The sequence below is a fragment of the Sorex araneus genome, chromosome 6 (genome assembly GCF_027595985.1).
Source record: "Sorex araneus isolate mSorAra2 chromosome 6, mSorAra2.pri, whole genome shotgun sequence".
Lineage (NCBI taxonomy): Eukaryota > Metazoa > Chordata > Mammalia > Eulipotyphla > Soricidae > Sorex > Sorex araneus.
Window position 1 is genome coordinate 121,004,210 of NC_073307.1, and position 17,581 is coordinate 121,021,790.

Below are 17,581 nucleotides of genomic sequence, written 5' to 3' on the forward strand. Positions count from 1 at the left end.
AGATGTTATGCCTGAGTTTCAGATCCCCAGTTGTGGGGAGACCAAATCCACACATGATAGTGCAAAACAAAGGAACTTCATTACTAGCCCAAGCCAGCGCTAGCATGAGGTAGGGTCCAAGTCTCATCCAATACAATGGAATCTTGACAAGGGCCTGTCTCCAACTCATAAGCAGTTTATATAGGGTTCAGTTAAGAAGTGGTCACTGTTTCTTTTGAAGTGCAGAAACTTCCTAGTTTAATGTAATTATTTATGTTTGCTTCCACTTGCATGGTCAGTGCTGTTTCGTCCTTAAAGATGCTTTTAGCTTCAATGTCATGAAGAGTTCTGCCTAAATTTTCTTCTGTGAACCTTATAGATTCATGTATGATATTGAAGTCTTTAATCCACTTTGATCTGACTATTGTGCCTGGCATTAGACAGAGGTCAGAGTTCATTTTTTTGCAGGTAGCTATCCAGTTTTCCCAGCACCACTAGTTGAAGAGGCTTTCCTTGTTCCACTTTGCATATCTTGCACCTTTGTCAAAGATTCACTTGTATCACTTGTAGTCCTGGTGATCTTCGATTTGATTGAGCGGGGTGCCAGTAACATCTCCATTTGTCCCTGTCACGAGCTAGTGCAGCCCAATGATACCTGCTCGCTCCAGGAACAGGAAGAGCCTCAAATCCTTCATTCAGAGATTTGACGAAGAAATCTGACCATCTAGTTGGTGGGCGGCCACGCGGTCTTCTGACGTCCCATGGAATCCAGTCAGTAACAGCTCCAGTCCATCGGTCGTCTCTGAATCGCATTACATGACTGGCCCATCTGATTTTTGATGCCTTGACAAATGAGATAGCGTACCTGATTCTTGACCATCGACGGAGGTCAGAACTCCAGATTCCTTCTCTCACTTGAGTGAGATGTGATACTCCTAGCGTAGCTCTTTCGATTCCTCTTTGGGATACCCGAATAGCGTTCTTATCCTATTTGTGAAGGGCCCAGGTCTCTGAGTCATATGTTAGTGCAGGAAGAAAGGTAGAATCGAAAAGATGTGCCTGGAGTCACAGGTTCTTCATTCTCTTAACAACCTCTTGGCCGCTCTTGAATGCATTCCATGCTGCTCTCTTCCTCCTGTGCAGTTCTAGCACCAAGTCATTCCTCATGTTGATTTCTCAACCCACGTACATAAAGCTGCTGCATTCGGAGATGTTCGTTCCATTGAGAGCAAATGGAGCTGCAGGGACCAGTTTGTTTTACATGCACATTGTCTTGTTGAGATTCAGCTGCAATCTGACCTTTTCACAACCGTGGTCGAAGTCAGCAGCATTTTTGCCGCTTGGTTAATGTTTGGTGTTATGAGAACGATGTCATCAGCGAAGCGGAGGTGGTATAATTGCCGACCATCTATCTTCACTCCCATTCCTTCCCATTCCAGTCATCACATGATGTTCTCAAGGGCGGCACTGAAGAGTTTCTGTGAAATGGTATCACCCTGCTGCATCCCTCTCTTTACATCAATGATCACTTTCTTGTAGAATGGTGAGATCCTGGTGGTGAATCCACAATACATCTCATGGAGGATTTTGATATACTGAGTTTGAATGCCCTGTTTGGCCAGGGCTTCAATGACCGCTTCAGTCTCAACAGAATCAAAGGCCTTCTTTAAGTCGATGGACGTTAGACAGAGTGGCATCTTGAACTCTCTCGAAACTTCAATGAGTTTGGTCACTGTGTGGATATGGTCTATCGTGCTGAATCCCCTTCAGAACCCGGCTTGCTCGAATGGTTGTCCTTTGTCTAGTGTTCTGCTTCTTCTATTCAGGATGACATGAGTAAACAACTTGTAGACCACAGACAGCAGGTAGATTGGTGATAGTTACCAATATTGTGGATGTCTCCCTTCTTGTACAACAGAACTGTCCTACTGGTTTTCCACTGGGATGGAACCTTGCATTCAGAAAGGTAGCGTGTGAAGAGTCTGGCCAGTGTATTGATGAGTACTGGCAGCAGATTCTTCAGGTGTTCCGGTCTGACCTTGTCCAGACTAGGTGCTGTTCACCTCTGTACCAGTGAAACTGCGTGTTGGGTTTCAGAAGGGAGAACATTGGGAATGACATATCCGTCATGCGGAATTTGGTGTGTGGGCAGGTGGACATGGCTGTCAAGGAGATCCGAGTAGAAGTTGTGAATAATTTTCTCCATTGCCTTTCTGGAGGATGTGATAGACCCATCAGGACATTGGAGGGCAGTCATCTTGGTCTTGTAGGTGGTGAAGGACAGGCGCTTGCGAATGCTTTTCCTGGCTTCTGCTGCAATGGCCAACGCTGCTGCTCTTATCTCTTTGAGGTCTTCCTTTATCGCATCTCTGCACAGCTTTGGGAGCTCGAATGTTAGCTTGTGGTTGCCTGAGGCTCATGTCAAACCACGTTGACGAATGAGCTCGACAGTTTCTGAGGACAGGCCTCTGTTTGTGGCTTTCTCACTCTTGGCATTCTTTGCACAGACATGGAGGTGCTGAACCAGTCGATTGTATTCCTTGTCTTTGTTGTCAAGGACTACATCTTCCCACGTTGCTGCAATAGTGCCAAAGAGCTCCCAGTTGGTGGTCATTCTGGGAGTTGTCTTCTTAGACTTAAATTTTGCAGAATTTTCTCCCTGATCTGTGAAGTAGAATTTTGCACGAAGGAGACCGTGGTCTGATCCCGTATGGAATTTTGGGACAATAGCGACATTGGTCAGGCAAAACCTTTGACTGAATATGATGTGGTCAATTTCATTGTGGAACTGTCCACCCGGAGACTCCCATGTCCAACGTTTAGATTCAGCCTTCTGGAACTGTGAGTTACCATGGATGGTCTTGGTCGACATGATGAATTCAGACAGTCTCTCACTGTCTCTCACAGATCGCTCCATTCTAGGCCATGTGTCCCAATGTGGAGTTCTTCGGGCGACCTTCTCAGACCTATGTTGGCATTAAAATCACCAACAACGATCTTGTAGAAGGTGTGGTCTTCTTTATAGAACTTCTCCAGTTCCATGTAGAACCTCTTAACCTCTCTTCATCGTAGTTGGATGTTGGTGCATAGACGATGAAGATAGAAACTGCAGGCAGTGAGTCACATTTATTCAAGCATAATCATCCAATTCGGGGTGTCAGGCATTTGAATGAATCGATGCTCATGGCCAAGTTTGTGTTGACAAGGACACCAACGCCACCAACGCCTCTGTTGTCACATGTTCTGAGGAACAATTCTTCTCCAGTGTCGAAAATGGCGTGATGTGATTGATGTCTCCTCATTTCGGTCAGACCAATGATGTCATACTTGATCTTCTGCGCTTGCACCCTCAGGTCCTCGATGGATGCTTCTGATGCCAGTGTTTATGCGTTGAAAGTACAGACAATCATTTTAGTCTTTCTTCATTTTGGCAGTCTAGTTTGTTCCTGAGATTTTTTCAGCCTCTCTTTGCTCATCTTTCTTAACGCTGCCATATTGGGGGCTCTTTTGGTGACAGATGAATGAGGCCAATTGTTTTTACTGTTGCTGGCATATCGAATACGTGACAGGTAGCTTGCCTAGATTCTGCGTGCGGGCGAGATACTAACGGTGCTTGCTGGGCACTCCGAGAGGGATGGAGGCTTTTAGGGTGGCCTCCAATCGCCCTTAGAGGTGTTACCATAGTTCACACCAAATTAAAACCCTATCAAATATGGTGCGGGAATAAAAGGTATTAAGATTAAGTATTAATCTTAAGTATTAAGTCAAAGATTAAGTGGCCATATATTTGGGGCTCTGTGACAGGATATTCAACTCTGTTCCATTGGTCTGCAGGTCTTTTTTTACCCCAATACCATGCTGTTTTAATTACTACTGCTTTGTAGTAGAGTTTGAAGTTGGAGAAGGTGACACCACGCATCTTCTATTCTCTAATGATTGCTTTAGCTATTCGTGGGGGTTTATCTTTCCATATAAATTTCAGGAGTGTTTTCTCTATTTCCTTAAAAAAATGTCATGGGTAGCCTGATAGGGATCGCATTAAATTTGTATAGTGCTTTGGGCAGTATTGCCATTTTGTTAATATTATTCTCAAAATTACATTATCTCTCCCTATCCATGAGAAGGTTATGTGTCTCCATTTCTTAGTGTCCTCTTTTATTTCCTGAAGTAGTGTTTTGTAAATTTCCTTGCATAGGTCCATCATTCACCTGTTTGGTTAACCTGATTCCAAGGTACTTGATTTTCTGAGGTACTATTATGAATGGTATTTTTTAAATGTCTCTTTCTTCTCTTTCATTATGCGTATATAAGAAAGCCATGGATTTTGGCTTTTTTGATTTTGTAGCCTGCCGGTTTACCATATTGACCTATTGTTTCTAGGAGCTTTTCTGTAGAGTCTTTAGGATTTTCCAAGTATAGTATCATATTATCTGCAAACAGTGATAACTTGACCTCTTTCTTTCCTATCTGTATGCCATTGATATGTTTTTCTTGTCTAACTGCTATAGCCAGGACTTCCAGTACTATATTGAATAAGAGTGGCAAAAGAGGGCAACCTTGCCTTGTGCCTGATCATAGAGCTAAGGTTTTTAGTTTTTCCCCATTGAGAATGATACTTACCATGGGCTTATGGTAGATGGCTTTGTCTATATTTAGCAAAGTTCCTTTGATGCCCATTATGCTGAGAGTTTTCATCATAAACAGGTGCTGAATCTTGTCAAATGCTTTCTTTGGATCTATTGATATGATCATATGGTTTTTATTGTTTCTTTTATTAATATGATGAATTATGCTGATTGACTTGTGAATGTTAAGCCATCCTTGCATCCCTAGGATGAATTCGACTTGGTCATGGTGTATTATCTTTTTGATGAGTCATTGGATTCTATTTGCTAGTATTTTGTTGAGGATCATTGCATCTGTGTTCATCAGGGATATTGGTCTGTAATTCTCTCTATTTGTGGTATCTTTGTCTGCTTTAGACATCAGGGTGATATTTGCTCATAGAAACAGTTTGGAAGTGTTTTTGATACTTCAATTTCCTGGAAAAGCTTAAAGAGGATTGGGAGTAAGTCCTCTTTAAAGATTTGGAAGAATTCACTAGTAAATCCATCTGGGCCAGGGCTTTTGTGCTTGGGGAGACTTTTTATTACTGTTTCAATTTCCTTGATGGTGATAGGTCTGTTCAGGTATTCCAGGTCTTCTTGGTTCAGCCTTGGGAGGCTATAGGCATCTAGGAATTTATCCATTTCCTCGAGGTTTTCTGTTTTGTGGCATAAAGATTCTCAAAGTAATCTCTGAGGATCCTTTGAATTTCTGTAGTTTCTATTTTAATGTCCCCCTTTTCATCTATGATTTGGTTAGAGTCTTCTCTTTCCCTTTTTTTTATTTTGTAGTTTTGCTAGAGGTTTATTGATCTTATTTTCTCAAAGAACCAGCTCTCGGTTTCATTGATCTTTTTAATTTTTTTTTTTGGTTTCCATCTCGTTAATTTATGCTCTGAGTTTTATTATTTCCTTCCTCCTGTCCGGATTGGGCTCCTTTTGTTGGGCATTCCCCAAGCTCTTAAGCTGTGAGGTTAGGTTACTTAAGTGGGCTCACTCCTCCCTCCTGAGGTATGCTTGTAGAGCCATGAACTTTCCTCTTAACACATAGGTTTTGGTAACTCGTGTCCTTATTGTCATTGATTTCCAGGAATCTTTTGATTTCCTCTTTGATTTCCTTTCTAAGCCACTCATTGTCCAATAGTGAGCTGTTAAAATTTCCAGGTGTTTGATTTCATTTTCTGTTTGTGTGTGTGATTTATTTCTAATTTCAGCACATCGTAGTCTGAGAATATCATCTTTATCTCTATCTTTATCTCAATCTCAATCTCTATCTTCTTAATTTTATGGAGGTATGTTTTGTGGCTCAGCATGTGGTCTATCTTGAAGAATGTTCCATACACACTTGAGAAGAATGTATATTTGGCTTTTTGAGGATGAAGTGTCCTGTACATATCTACTAAATCCATTTCTTCCATTTCTTCCCTCAGATGCAGTATGTCCTTGCTAAGCTTGAGTCTGATTGATCTATCAATAGATGATAAAGTGGTGTTGAATTTTCCCACTAGTATTGTGTTGCTATCGTGTCTTTCTTCAAGTCTATGAGCAGTTGTTTTAAGTACTTTGCTGGTCCCTCATTAGATGCATATATATTTAGTATTGTTAGTTCTTCCTATTGTACAGATCCCTTTATCAATAAGAAATGACCTTCACTCTCTCTTGTGACCTTCTTCAGTCTGAAATCAATGTGGTCTGATACTAAGATGGCTACAACAGCTTTTTTATGGGAGTTTTTTGCCTGTAGGATTGTTTTCCAGTGTTGCATGAACGTTCGTCTGGTCAGAGGCGCTGAGATAAGGCACGCGGAAGAAATGTCTCTCATGGAGGACTAAGGCTCTCTCTGGCTCTTAGCAAAGGCACAGGGCCTCGTGGATCTCCTTTTATTGATCATGGCACTTCTAAAGGGCGCAATACATTGACGTCATTAAAGGCACCAAAAATATTACAGGAAGAATATTAAGGCAACATTATTTCCTTGTATCTGCAGGCCAGTAATCTAGGCCTCAGGAAAGAAGATACAAAACCAAAACTGAAACCTTCCTTGGGCTAAAAGCACTTGGATTTACATCCCAAAGACAAGGCTGGGCTGCCACAGAAAATCTACATGTCAATTACAAACTAGGCAGCACCTAATATCAACATCCCAAAGACTAGGCTGGGCCAGAGCCTGGAATCTACAATATCAAAGGTCAGGCCTGGCTAACACCTGAGATCTGCATGTCAAAGACCAGCCAGGCTTTTGTGAGAAAAGGAAAAACTGCCTCTTTCAATATACTGAAATTATTTTCTGAAAGCAGCTTGAAGGGGGAAAATGTTCCTGTCTGTAGTACAGTCTATGTGGGCTCGCCCTGATAGCTCAGTCCATCCCCAACATTCCAGCCTTTGACTTTGAACCTGTGTTTGCACTGATTGTTGAGATGAGTTTCTTGCAGGCAGTCGAATGTTCGTTCAATTTCTAATCCATCCCGCCACTCTGTGTCTTTTAATTGGTGCGTTTAACCCATTGACATTGAGAGATATTATTGTTATGGGGTTTTGTCCCATTTTTCTGCTGAAGTTTGGTGTATTTGAGCATCCTGTCCTGTCTTAAAGAAGCCCATTCATTGTTCTTGTAACCATGGTTTTGAGTCTATGAAGTTCCTGAGCTGTTTTTTATCTGTGAAACTGTGTGCTGTTCCGTCTGTTACGAATGAGAGTCTAGCTGAGTAAAGCATTTTTTGTGAGTCATTTATTTCATTGAGTTTTTTCACTATATCCCGCCACTGTTTCTAGGCCGTGAGGGTTTCATCAGGCAAGCTGGCTGTGAATCTTAAGGATGCTCCTTTATAGGCAATTTTTTTCTTTGATCTTGCTACTTTCAGGATTTTGTCTCTATCTAAGGTTTTGGTCATTTTGATCAGGATGTGTCTTGGGGTATTTTTATTTGGATTTTTTCTAGCTAGTACCCTTCAGGTCTCCTGAATGTGGTCACATTGATGTAGGCAGGTAGATAGGGAAAGGCCCCTGACAATGAAACTTAGATTAATAAAGTCTTCGGAAAGAATCCTGAGGCTGACCCACCCTGTGTATACAGAAAACAGACCTGATAAGACCTTCAGCAGACCCTGAGGAGGTTGGACCCCCTTCCCATGAAATTCCTCGAATTCCCTTGACCTCTCCCTTAATCTGATTAAAATGTGATCCAACCTAAAGAAGACCATCACCATTCCCGACCTGGTAACCTCCTTAGCAACAGACTTTTACCTGGGAAGAAGCCCCACGTGGGGGCAGGTTGAAGAAACCCTATAAAGGCCACCTTGAACAAAGGAAGCGGGTGTATATGCTGCCTGAGCCCATGTGCTGCTTGTGCCCACGTGGCTGAGCACATGTGGTACCCAAGCACATGTGTTGCCCGCATCTCCCCTCTTGAGATGTGTACTTTCATGCTTTCATGTCCAGTGCTAGGATGTGTGTAGAGCTTCCTCCACCCTTGGAGAAGCCCGCGTTCTCTCTTGAGCGTGTTATTCTTACTATTCGCTCTCTCACTTATCCCTTCCTCCTTCCCTCAGAAACCTCTGAATAAAATCTGTTTACTTCACTGCATGTCTACTGCTGAAATTCTTTTCTGCGAGCGAGACAAGAACCCAGTAACTCTGGTTCCCGAGTGGTAGAGGCAGCTGGGGAGAAAGTGACCGTCTTTCTCCTCACCATTTCACTTAAGTCACTCGTGGGGCCCACCAACATCAGCATGTATTCTACAGCTCTGGGAACATCGTAGCAGTAGCAATGATGTCTTTGACAGTTTCTTCTTCATCAGGGTTTTCTTCCTGTCCCTCTGGGACTCTAATAATTCTTATATTACTACTCTTGGCTTCATCATGATCTTCTCTTGCCATCTGTTACTGGATTGTCAGTCTCTTTTCCACTTTCTGTTGTTTTCTAGAGAGTCTTTATCTTTATCTAGAGGACTTTATCTTTGAGCCCACTGATTCTGTCCTTAGCAGCTGTTACTCTGCCCTGAGGCTGTCCACTAAGGTTTTTAATTCGCCTACAAGGTTTTTCAGGTCTGATATTTCCATTTTGTATTTTCTGCATCTCTACCTGCAAATCCTCTTGTATTTTATTGGTATTGCTTTCTATTGTTTCCTTTTTTAAAAAAATTTTTATTAGTGAATCACCGTGAGGTACAGTTACAGATTTATACATTTTTGTGCTTATGTTTCCCTCATACAAAGTTCGAGAACTCATCCCTTCACCAGTGCCCATTCTCTACCACAAATAAACCTAGCATCCCTCTGACCCCCCTCCAATCTCATCTCCCCCCACCCCACCCTGCCACTGTGGCAGGGTATTCCCTTTTGTACTCTCTCTATAATTAGGTGTTGTGGCCTTCCATTGTTTCTTTTAGCTCCTTAAACATCCTCAGTGGTTCCCTTTCTAAATACCTTGTCAGAGAGTTTGTGTAGCACTTTATTATTGTTGGGGTCATCTTCAACAAGTAAGCTTGGTGGGGGTCTGCGTTGCTTTACCATTGTGACCTATGCGGCTCAGCCTTTCACACTCACTGTTACTATTCTGTTTATGATGCAATATTTATTTAGGAAGGCTTAATGAATTATTGGCTAATGTGTTTCTGTTGCTTAAGCTAACCTGGTGAAAGTTCCAATTAAAAGAGTAACTTCTGGTTCTTGTGGGATATGGAGGGGAGAGAATAACTCGAGGCCGTATTAGCGGCCACAGCTCTGGGCAGAAGCCCTGACCTGGGCTGGTACCTGGATAGGGTGCCAAACTGTGCGCGGAACATTTCAGCTTTAGATGCGGCCTGATGTCCCTCAATTCCCGTCCCCCGCAGACCAAGGGTGAAAACTGGCATTCCTGGGAACTGGATAAAAATGCACTCTGGGCAGGAACCCTGTTGGTCGTGGTCTTGCCTTTTATCCTCTATCTCCCTGAGGAGAGCATGTGTCAGAACGGGGAGAAGGAAGGCACCCTCAGAGGAAAAAGGAAGCCAATTTCTGCCCTCACCATAGCCACCCTATTCAGTCTAGGGATAGCTGGGCCCAGGACGGGTACAGCCTCCCTCACCACCCAACACTCCGGATTGACCTTATTGTGGGTAGCCATAGACAAGGACTTAGAAAGGATAGAGACCTCCGATAGTCATCCCTGCCCTCTCTATTTGAGGTGGCACTACAAAACTGGAAGGGCCTGGAATTGCTGTTCCTACAGCAGGGGTATTTGTGCGTGGCACTAGGTGAAGAGTGTTGCTTCTATGCCGATCACTCTGGAGTTATTAAGGATTCCATGGCCAAGGTCCAGGAAGGACTAGTCAAGAGAAAAAGGGAGAAGGAAGCAAATGAGGGCTAGTTCTAGGCATGGTTTAACAGGTCCTCTTAACTGACCACCTTGATTTCCACGTTACTTGGGTCCCTTCTAATTCTTCTCATCTTAATTTTTTGGCCCTTGTACCCTTAATCAACTTAATAAAATAGCATATAAATGAAAGAATAAGCACAGTACAGTTAGTAGTCCTCAGGCAGGTGTACCAGAAGATCCCATACCTCGGGAACCTACACCTGAGTGGTCTGAATGAGGAAGATTCCTCATTATGAATAGCTAAAGGGCGAAATGTTAGGGCCAGCTAGCCGAAGAACTGCCTTGACAGGCTGTATGACCTTTGGGAGGCCTAGGCCTCTTCCAGGAGCAATGAACTAGCTCATTTCTGGTAAACAAGGGTGGAGGGTTACAAAAGTGTTAAAGCAGAGCAAACAGATGGCTGTCAAACATTAGGTCCCTGGAATAAGGCTAGGTCTCCGAATGTAACTGCCATGAGGTGGGCTTAACATGCCGGTCAAAAAATATGTACTCTATAGATAGTAGAAAATTGCTGAATAATGGACACTTGCTAAAATGAAAGTATAAGAACTTCTGAATCCAGTGCTCTAGGTGCTTGTTGAAATCCGCTGTGCTGGGCAGATACTTGGACCCCAACTAGCTGGAACAATAAACCTCATTGTATGATATGCGTTATTGGGTCTGTTCTCTGTTCTTGAGGGGTGGTCTACTATGGACCCCAACAAAACAAAAGACATAAAATAACATGTCTGGTGGCAATTCTGAATTTATTTTGAATGATTTTAATTTTGAATTATACTGAAAATAATGGCTCCTCATGGACTCTGTTCTGACACCACACCCATCACCACTGTACCTGCCCCCTAGTGCACTGTTTGTGTCAGTTCCCCAGTATGTTAATTTTGAATTTTTGTTGCTGCCTCACTGTGTATCTTTGAAAAATAGATAGATACATTCAAATTGTCATAGGGCCTGTCATTTCACTTCCAGATTTATATTCCAGGATCACACTAAACTTAAACATCAATGTTACAGAAGAATAATTTATAATATCCCCATAATGAATATGGACAACAAATAGAGGATTCATTTGTCATTTATCAACTGTAATGTATCAATACAAGATTTAAAGTTAAAAGCAACTACAATCAATAAGATAAAAGGGGAAAGGCTGGGGAGAGCAGGGACTCTGGGGACACTGGTGGAGCGATTGGTGTTCCAACATTGTATGCCTGAAATAATTCTATTATGGACATCTTTGTTAATAATCGTGCCTCAATAAAAATTTTTAATTGAAAAAATCAGTGAGAAAGAGCATATGCTTTCACCTTGATAAATGAAATTCTCATGATAAATGAAAGATGTCAGTTATGACAGACAGGATTCCGTTTACCTGGAAAGTGTAAATTAGGAAAATGCATTGGGACAGGAAGTAGAAGAGTAGGAAGTCAGACAAAGAGAGTGGAGCTGGGAGATTTTTGGGAGATAGAAATGATCACAAATTGCTATTTACTTTCTTATTGGATGAAAACATAATACAAATGATTGTACTACTAGAGCCCATAATAGATAAATTATACGGTATGTGAATTACTTTTTAAGAAAGCTGTTTTTAATTTAAAAAGAAGAAATAAACAATAAAAGACATGTTATGCTCTATAACTTCAAGGTATAATACAATAGGTTGTAATAAAAACTTAATAGATTTGGAACAAATACACACATTCACACCAACAGAATAAAATAAAGCCATATATATTTATATTTATACACATACAGAAGAACATTTTTTTTACATTTCATTTTATTTATATAGTCCACTTGTACCACTTGTCGTCCTGATGATCTTCGATTTGCTCGAGCGGGCACTAGTAATGTCTCCATTTGTCCCTGTCGCATGCTAGTGCAGCCCAATGGTACCTGCTTGCTCCAGGAACAGGAAGAGTCTCAGACTGTTCATTTAGGAATTTGACGAAGAAATCTGGCCATCTAGTTGGTGGGTGGCCAGGCAGTTTTTTGACGTCCCTTGGAATCCAGTCGGTAACAGCTCTAGTCCAGCAATTGTCTCTGAATTGTATTACATGACCGGCCCATCTGATTTTTGATGCCTTGGCAAACGAGACAGCATACCTGATTCTTGACCATCAACGGAGGTCAGAACTCCAGATTCCTTCTCTCACTTGAGTGAGATGTGATACGCCTAGCGTAGCTCTTTCAATTCCTCTTTGGGATACCCGAATAGCATTCTTATCCTGTTTGTGTAGGGCCCAGGTCTCTGAGGCATATGTTAGTGCAGGAAGAATGGTGGAATTGAAAAGATGTGCCCAGAGTAGAGGTTCTTCATCCTCTTAACCACTTCTTCGATGCTCTTGAATGCATTCCACGTTGATCTCTTCCTCCTGAGCAGTTCTAGTGCCAAGTCGTTCCTCATGTTGATTTCTTGACCCACGTACACATAGCTGCTGCATTTGGACATGTTCATTCCATTGAGAGCAAATGAAGCTTCAGGGACCAGTTCATTTTTCATGGACATTGTCTTGATGAGATTTAGCTAGAATCCGACCTTTCCACAATCGTGGTTGAAGTCGGTCAGCGTTTGTGTAGCTTGGCTAATGTTTGGTGTTATGAGAATGATGTCATCATAGAAGCAGAGGTTGTGTAATTGCCAACCATCTATCTTCACTCACATTCCTTCCCATTCCAGTCATCGCATGATGTTCTCAAGGGTGGCACTAAAGAGTTTCAGTGAAATGGTATCAACCTGCCATATGATCACTTCCTTGTAGAATGGTGAGATCCTGGTGGTGAATCCACAATACAGCTTGCGGAGGATTTTGATATACTGAGTTTGAACGCCCTGTTTGGCTAGGGCTTCGATGACCGCATCAGTTTCAACAGAATCGAAGGCCTTCTTTCAGTCGATGAACATTAGGCAGAGCGGCATCTTGATCTCTCGCAAAACTTTAATGAGTTTTGTCACTGTGTGGATAGACCATTCTATCGTGCTGAATCCCCTTTGGAACCTGGTTTGCTGGCACGGTTGTCCTTCATCTAGTGTTCTGCCTATTCTATTCAGGATAACACGAGTGAACAACTTGTAGACGACAGACAGCAGGCAGATTGGGCGGTAGTTGCTGATGTCGTGGATGTCTCCCTTCTTGTACAACAGAACAGTCCTACTGGTTTGCCACTGAGACGGAACCTTGCATTCAAACAGGTAGTGTGTAAAGAGCTGAGCCAGTGTATTGATGTGTACTGGCGGTAGATTCTTCAAGTGTTCGATACTAACATTGTCCGGACCAGGTGCTGTATGCGTCTTTACCAAAGAAATGGTGTGTCGGATTTCGAAATGGAGGACGTTGAGAACAACATATCCATAGTGCGGAATTTGGTATGGAACGAGGACATGGCTATTAATGAGATCTGATTAGAAGTCGTGAATAATCCTCTCCATTGCCTTTCTTGAAGATGTAATAGATCCATCAGGACATTGGAGGGCAATCATCTTGGTCTTGTAGTTGGCGAAGGATAGGCCTGTGTTGCAAATACTTTTCCTGACTTCTTTTGCATCGGCCAGCACTGCTGCTCTTCTCTCTTTGAGTACTTTCTTTATCGCATCTCTGCACAGCTTTGGGAGCTTGGACGTTAGCTTGTGGTTGCCTGAGGCTCGTGCCAAACCACGTTGACGAATGAGCTAGAGAGTTTCTGAATACAGGCGTCTGTTTATGGCTTTCTCACTCTCAGCACTCTTCACACAGTCATGGAGGTGCTGAACCAGTTGATTGTATTCCTCGTCGATGTTGTCAAGGATGGCATCTTCCCACATTGCTGCAATAGTGCCAAAGAGCCCCCAGTTGGTGGTCATTCTGGGAGTTTCCTTCTTAGAACTAAATTTTGCAGACCTTTCTCCCTGCTCCATGAAGTAGAATATTGCATAAAGGAGACGGTGGTCCAATCCTGTTTGGAATTTTGGGGCAACAGCAACAACGGTCAGGCAAAACCTTCGATTGAATATGATGTGGTCAATTTCATTGTGGAATTGTCCACCGGGAGACTCCCATGTCCAACGTTTAGATTTAACCGTCTGGAACTGTGAGTTACCATGGATGGCCTTGGTCAACATGATGAATTCAGACAGTCTCTCACCCTGATCATTCCATTCTAGGGCATGAGACCCAATGTGGCGTTCTTCGTGCAACCTTCTTGGACCTATCTTGGCATGAAAATCACAAACAATGATCTTGTAGAAGGTGTGGCCTTATTTATAGAACTTCTCCAGTTCCATGTAGAACCTCTCAATTTCTTCTTCATCGTAGTTGGAAGTTGGTGCATAGACGATGAAGATAGAAACTGCAGACAGTGAGCCACATCTATTCAAGCTTAATCATCTGATTCAGGTTATTAGGCATTTGAATGAATTAATGCTCATGGTCAAGTTCGTGTTGACAGGGACACCAACACCATGGATGCCTCTGTTGTCACATGTTCTGAAGAACAATTCTTCTCCAGTGTCGAGATGGCATGATGTGATTGATGTCTTCTCCTTTTGGTCAGACCAATGATGTCGTACTTGATCTTCTGTGCTTGCACCATCAAGTCCTCAATGGATGCTTTTGATGCCAAAGGCATCAGTTATTTGTAAAAAAATACAAATGAGGTCCTCTGCGCCCCGGCTCCTCCCCGGGCCCCCTAACTGCGGCCCGCCCTCGCAGGTACCGTCCCGGACCCTCGGCCACGCCCTCCCGCACCCCGCTTCCCACCGCCTGGACTCCCCGAGACCTTCCAGCAGCCCCAGCCCGTGTCCTCTGCGCCCCGGCTCCTCCCCGGGCCCCCTAACTGCGGCCCGCCCTCGCAGGTACCGTCCCGGACCCTCGGCCACGCCCTCCCGCACCCCGCTTCCCGCCGCCTGGACTCCCCGAGACCTTCCAGCAGCCCCAGCCCGTGTCCTCTGCGCCCCGGCTCCTCCCCGGGCCCCCTAACTGCGGCCCGCCCTCGCAGGTACCGTCCTGGACCCTCGGCCACGCCCTCCCACGCCCCACTTCCCGCCGCCTGGACTCCCCGAGACCTTCCAGCAGCCCCAGCCCGTGTCCTCTGCGCCCCGGCTCCTCCCCGGGCCCCCTAACTGCGGCCCGCCCTCGCAGGAAGACACTGGGGGCGTGTCCCGTATATTAGTGGGCGTGGTCTAAAAGTGGGCGTGGCCTCCTCTCAGAGCGGCCAACGCTAACGCGGCCGCAGTTATTCATTGTTACCTCAGCTCACTCGGTACTTGTATTTTTTTGAAAATTCACTTTTGCGATCTCAAACACGCAAAATAGCCATTAGCTTAGTCTGACACTATAAAAGCTGTCAGTTAATAAGGGAAGTTTAGCACGATCAGAAAACCTTCTTTCCACAAGAAGAAAAAGGAATAAATAACTACAAAGCTCCAACTCTATACTTCCGTAACAATATGAAGAAGCAGCGAAAATCCCCTCCGAGAAGAGAGGGGGAAGAAAAGATACCAGAAACCTCAACAGGGGCTTCTCACATCTACGACCTCTCAGATAAACAATTCAGAGAGGAAATCTGGAGGAGACTCGACCTACTCCAAGCAAATATGGAACAGACATCCAATAAATTAAGGGAGGAGATGAATGAAGCGCTGGAACGGTCTACCAAGAAAATACAGGAAGAAATGAGAGCAGAAATGAGAGCAGAAATTTCCAACCTTCGAACGGAAGTCTCACAAATAAAGCAATCGGTAGATGAAATAAAAATATCACTAGATGCCCTCAACAGTAGAATGACTACAGCCGAAGACAGAATCAGTGATCTGGAAGATGAGCTTCAGAAAGCTTATAGACAACAACAAATCATGGCCAAAGACCTCAAAATGGCTATAGAGCGAATCAGAGCCCTGGGAGATGACTTCAAGAGGAACAACATAAGAATCATTGGAGTACCAGAACCGCAGGGAAGCAACCCCAATGAAAAAAACACAGTCAAAGATATCATTGCTAAGAAATTCCCAGAGCTGGACAAGGCAGGCATCCAGATACAAGGAGTCCGAAGAGTACCAGCAAAAAGAGACCCGAATAAAAAGACCCCAAGGCATATCATAGTCAGAATGACGGATACCATGGATAGAGACACAATTCTGCAAGCAGCAAGGTCAAGGAAGGAAATCACATACAAAGGAGCACCCCTCAGATTTACGGCCGATCTGTCAGAAGAAACCCTCCGAGCCCGAAGACATATATATATATACGACATGGTTGACCCCATGGCTTCGAGGCTGGCCTCACGTTCAGGGGAAAGGGCAACTCAGAGAAGCGATCACCAACTACATTGTAGTCGAAGGCCATGTGGGGGAAGGGAGTTGCGGGCTGAATGAGGGCTAGAGACTGAGCACAGCGGCCACTCAACACCTTTATTGCAAACCACAACAGCTAATTAGAGAGAGAGAACAAAAGGGAATGCCCTGCCACAGTGGCAGGGTGGGGTGGGGGGGAGATGGGATTGGGGAGGGTGGGAGGGACGCTGGGTTTACGGGTGGTGGAGAATGGGCACTGGTGAAGGGATGGGTTCCCGAACTTTGTATGAGGGAAGTATAAGCACAAAAGTGTATAAATCTGTAACTGTACCCTCACGGTGATTCTCTAATTAAAAATAAATAAATTAATTAAATAAATAAATTATTAAATAAATATTATTAAATAAATAAATTATTTAAAAAAAATAAAAAAAATACAAATGAGCAAGTGTGGAAGGAGGTATTGTGTGTGTGTTGTTTGTGGGCTCTCAGGGTGGTGCTCTCTCTCTCTCTCACTCTCACTCTCGCCGATCACATTTGGTGCTCTCAAGCCACTGTGTATGGACTAGATCAGGATGGTTCCTCCTTGTGCTCTGCTTCTGTGTGTGCCACTGTGCTGTCTTCTGTCTGTCTCTCTATCTCTGTTTCTGTCTCTGTAGTCTCCCCTCTGGTCTCTTTCAACCTCTCTCTGTCTATCATCTCTCCTCTGGTTTCTTCCAATCTGTCTTCTTCCGATCTCTTTCTCTCTGGAACCCTTCTGTTTCTCTCTCTGAAGCTCTTCTGCTTCTCTCTCTGGAGCCCTTCTCGCTTTCAGTTCTGACTGACCCTCACTTCTGACTCTGACTCTGACTTCTGACTCATTTTGTGCTCTTTCTTTCCCCTGCTTCTGGCTCTGATGACTCACTGATTCTCTTTCCCGTTGTGCTCTGCTTCTGTGTTTCTCTCTCTCCTTCTCTTACAATCTTAGTTTATATAGAAATCACATAGGATGGTAACACATAAGGGTGTTGAACATTAACAAATCAACAAAGAGGGGTAAGACCACTCCTCCAGGAGATTAACAAAATCTCATCTAAGGAGATTACTCCAGATTACTAAGAGATCCGCTTAAGGGCTGGATCCCATCCAGGGTCTGTCACTTTCTTCTTTTCTCAGCTAGTAATCCACTTAAATAGCTATAGCAAATTTACTTCTAATATTTCTAGTATTGTCATTCTCTATGAGCACAGTAAGAGATATATCAAACTTAAAATTTGGTTCTTCCTGAGGCCATTCACTATATATTCCAGACCACAGTCCTTGGTCAGGTTAGTCTTCCTAACCCCATCAGAGTCCTAGTCTCATTGTTACTTTTGGATCATGACAGCGTTTG

At 43.6% G+C, this 17,581-nt stretch overlaps 2 pseudogenes; both read right to left on the minus strand.

The window, feature by feature from the left end:
* Positions 1-1,589: 1,589 nt before the first annotated feature.
* LOC129405836 (uncharacterized) lies at positions 1,590-3,389 on the minus strand (annotated as a pseudogene).
* A 6,423-nt stretch (positions 3,390-9,812) lies between these two features.
* LOC129405947 (uncharacterized) lies at positions 9,813-14,016 on the minus strand (annotated as a pseudogene).
* Positions 14,017-17,581: the final 3,565 nt, after the last annotated feature.